The sequence below is a fragment of the Solanum pennellii genome, chromosome 11 (assembly GCF_001406875.1).
Source record: "Solanum pennellii chromosome 11, SPENNV200".
Taxonomy (NCBI): domain Eukaryota; kingdom Viridiplantae; phylum Streptophyta; class Magnoliopsida; order Solanales; family Solanaceae; genus Solanum; species Solanum pennellii.
In genome coordinates, this window is record NC_028647.1 from 52079240 (window position 1) to 52084256 (window position 5017).

The following is a 5017-nucleotide window of genomic DNA, read 5'->3' on the forward strand; positions in this document are numbered from 1 at the left end:
TATATATATGGGGTCGTGGGAAATCTATCCCACGCCCCTCAGCGACTGTAGAAGAAAATTAATAACAAAAGAAAAGGGGGATGTGGGGGATCGATCCCACTACCCCTTGGTCAGTAGCAAAATTGAGAGCAAACGAGAGGGTAACAATTAAAAAAATATATGGGGTCGTGGGGAATTGATATCACGCCCTCAGAAAGCTCCCTAAACTAAAAGTGAAGCAAACAAAGAAAAAAAATACTTATGGTAGCATTGGGGAGCGAACCTGGATCCCCAAGCTAAAGGACACAAAAATCGAAATTAAGGAAAATTGCTAAGGGTTGTTCAAGTGATTGGAAACCATATTCTTTTGTCGAAATTTTGTATTGACACATAAGTCTTACGTGATTTACACAATCAACGAATGTTTCCTATAAGAATTAAATTGAGACTTCGATATACTTATAAGATGTATAAGTATTGTACCACAAAATCATGGACATTATGAATCACTTAAATGAACTATGATTGAAGCCTCATGGCTTGTGTGTGTGGACTCATAAGTCCAGTATATGTGATAAAATGAACCTAAAATGTAATGTGAGGAATGATGAGACCTCAAAAGGATTAAGTATGAGTGTGAGATACACTAAAAGTCCAATCGCATTGGCATATGATGAAAGGAACATTCACGTAGATGGGTGAGTAATTATGAAGAGTAAATGTGCTAAAGCTAATGAATGTGGTGACAATATGATAAGAGGCTAATGTGAGAGATGAGAGAAATCTCAAAGGAGCCTAAGTAAATGTTACCAAAACGTACTCACCTATGAGAGTGCAAAGTTAATGAAGAGACAAGTCTCTATGAACACTCTAATGAAAGTATTGAAGTTAATGCATACTTAATACTAATGATAAGATGAGAAATCATCTAATGAGGTATTATGTCCTCATGCTAGAATCAAACTTCCATGATGTATGAGTTGAATGCAATGGAACTTTATACTGAGCACTGATAGGCTAGCTATGAGTGGTGATTCCTTCCTTTGAAAGGGCGGAGGTTCACGTAACTCTGATGAGATGAGATTGTCCGGCATGCCGGGCATTGGTATCCATATATCTCCTCGTCTTTGAACCTATACTGCCAATATAGGGATCTAGCAGGGTTCAACTCCCTATATATGCTATCATGTTCGGGTCACTTTGGCAGTGATTCCACCTCTATTCTATGTGGGGTTAAATACTGGATTTCATAATGCTTACATGACCTATGTCAGTTAAGGTTAAAGTTTCCAAAGAAAGAATGAGGCAAGCCTCAATAAATGCACATAATGAGATGAATGATACCAAAGGTGTTAGGAAAGGATAATCAAGAGGTGAGCTAGACTTAAGTAACAACACTAGGTTATTCTTGGTCATTGAACAGCGAATCCGATGAGAGTCTTAAACTACATCCTAGGTATGACTAGGGGCTGCACTAGTATATGAAAGAATGAAAATGAAGTATGTATGAATGAATGAAGCAGACTCTGTGTTTGTTAAAGAAGGCTCCCTAGTTGAGGTCCCATTTGTTGAGCCCTCATTTTCGGAAGTCCTAATGTCAAGTCCATGATTCCAAGGTCTCATGGCATGTGAAAAAATGATATGAATTACGTGATATGATATGTGAAATATGTTATGTGTTGCCTGTAAAATGATAAATATGATGATGCATGTTACTCTCATGGCATGACTTTCCTAATCAAAATTTGGCAACTCCAGTGACTTTCCTAATCCAAATTTGGCAAGTGCACTGACTTTCCTAATCCAAATTTGGCAAGTCCACTGACTTGACTTTCCATAATTCATATCGTTAGGAGAGAGGTCTTCTTAATCATGCATGCCCTTGGTGTGTGCTTGAATATACCCATACTTTGTACAAGTGTGTACTAATCCCATACAACTCTATACTTTTAGGTGTAGGCACAGGCGGACGCTAGAGCTTATGATACGACGCTGCAGCTATCCGGACGTGGAACATTCATCCGGACTTGGTATGCCCTCATGCTTTTGAGGACGCTAGCCCATTATATTCTAGATTATATATAGTTATGAGTTAGTGCAGTATGTTCCACTACTGTTTCGATTCTCGTTTCATTTCAGATTTTGTTTTGGTGCCGTTTTGGCATGGATATGTTTAATGCAATTATGAACTGCTTCTTTCATTTGATTATTTCTATATTAGATAGTTGATTTGTGAATGCCTATGATGTTAAGTATAATATGTTTCACATGAAATAATAAAACAAAATGTTTAAATTTTCCGCTAAAATTAACTTAGATGAAGTAACGATGACGTATGTAGGCGTGTTTGAGAGGTCAACAACGCCGGTATCGTGTGGGGTCTAGACTCCGGTCCTGGCAGTGGTGCGCCTAAGCTCATGGAATCCTCAAGGATCACATTGTGGGATTAGTAGTATGGGATGCTACTTTCACATTGCACTTTTTATAACTTGTAAGTCCACTTGGGTAAGTTCACATATGTGAAGTCGTTAAAGGCAAGTGTGTTTCTTAAATCACTAGATATGAAGTGTTGACTTGTTACCCGTGCGAAGTAAGCCGATAATGGGTAGTCTTGAGGCGGTTCCTTCATGTCTTACCTTAGTGAATCTTAGTATAACCTAGGATAGGGAAACTTCTAAGGAAATGAGTTCACTGTGAGTTGAAGGTTGAGTTCACAGTAATGTCTTGGGTTTATTGTATTGTTCCTTAAGTTTAATGTAAAGTGGTTTTTTATGCTAAATTATGGAAGTTCTTTTCTATGTGCTAGATGAGGGTTTATATGTTTTTCTACTTCTATATTCATGAAGGTTTTAGTTACTTGACATGAAGGCTTATTTCTACTAAAATGTCCTCTTTTCACATGTTTTTGCATATGCCATACTTAGTACAATGTTTGTATCCTCATACTTTTCTATATTTTATAAGTATAGGATGGAGGCAAGTTGAAGGTTAGAAGGCAAACTTGGGAATTTAACTCTCAAGACTAAGTATGTCCTCCTATATTCAAGGTCATAGTCTTTATTTATTTAATTCTTCTTTAAGACTTGTGTAAGACTTATTATGTATTTTCTTTCAATGTAAAGGGCCATGTACCTAAGATATTTAAGTTGAGTCTTTAGGTTGTGTTGTGACAAGGAGACTACCTTTTAGTATTTAAGAAAGATCTTTCCTTATTATTATTATTTCGTGAAAACATTTAATTCCCCAATACTTTTCATGTCTTATGCAATGAATGATAGCAAGAAGGATAGTAAAAGACCTTCGAAAGGTCAAGTACACAATTATTCCAACCCAAGTGTTCTCGTAACTTGTAGGGGGTACTTTTGGGTCATGACAACATGATCCTCTGAAAATACGCGCAAGCACGAATTAGAAGGAAATTTTTTAGAGATCAAACTCTAACGCACGAAATGAGTATAAAAGAAGTGAAGGAATTCCTAAATGTTGCAGCCTCCTAATTATAGATATGTCGCACTTCAAACCTATAACTATGATTCTACAGCCACAGACTTATAAACACCCTAGGACTATTTAACTATGGGCTCTGATACCAACTTGATCAAGCCCTGAGCCTACACCTTGGACATGGACGACACTCAAGAACCATTGGTGGCCCCAAGTGAACTCTTGGTCTGGCTTACATAACTCAACGGAAGACTCAAAGCATCAATAGAAGGATTAAACTGCTAACTTACTCAATTGTCTAGAACTGAAATCAAACTGTTTCTAAAATACAGATTTAACTTAGCCGAGTGGTTACTCAAACTGAACATAAAATAATGACGAATGAACTAACATCTGATTGATTATCTATGAAGCCTCTAATAACAGGGATGGATGTTGGGAAAAACCCAAACATCATAATGAACTAATTAGAAAGCAATGAACATAGATCATTCAGAATGTAAGGAGGCTCATCGACTAATCCTGAACTGCTCACTCAATCAACGGTGCGCTGAAATGCCGATCCTAGTTACCTGTGTCTGCATCATAAGACAATGCAGGCTGATTCGCATTAGTAGATTGAATGTACGAGTAAGTGAGTTGAAATTCTAAAATAACATAGCCTAGAAAGAGATTCTAAAAGAAACGCTTACGTTGGCTCCTCTACACTCATGAATACTTAACTGAACTCATTTCATTATAAAGAAATTTAAAACAAGTGAAATATAAGGAAAAGGAAAATTGTTTAAAATGCGATGTCAAGTAATAATCATAATAAAAGACATATCATGCTTCCTCTCAAAGTGAACTTGTGCAAAGGATGAATGAAGTTCCATACCCCCATTCATACTAAGCAGTTGCTCTTGAGGAACCATGCAATTACTGTTGTGGGGGTTTCTCTAACCGACAACCAATACGTAAGAGCTATAGTGATGATAGAACACTTCACCTCACGCTGTCAAGGATCATCCCATACATTTTCGGGGGTATAGGTAAACTCACTAACTGGATCCACTAGTCTATGCGAAAAGGATTCATCTAAAAAGTATGACCGTGTTATACCCATTACGGCTATATAGTTTACGGAGACTTGAGTTAATATATACTCAGATCCCATATTGATGCTCAATACTACTCCTAGAAATATACTTACCTCATATGTTTCAAAAACAACTTCTTTCTCTATTTTGAGATTAAAGATCAAAAACATAACTCAAACTCTATCATGAAATCTCGATTTCCCTTCATGCTTCATTTAATATGGTATTACTCTTTTTCTGAAAACTAGTCCAGAGGCTTCTTGGAAATTTCAATTTTAATGTGAAAACATTTTAAAAATCTCTTTGGGAATTCATCGTCCCCATATACTTCATTTGAAGAAATTAAATTCAAAACCTTACTCTCTACTCTTTACTCAACTTGAACATTAAGTCTTAAAACAAAATCAAAAGTGTTTGCAAAAGACTTCTTCAAAAGACTCTAAGAACTTCCTAAATTTTGCTCTTAACTTTCCTTGATGTTGAAGTTATGGAATTCAAGGTCATCATTCATGTTG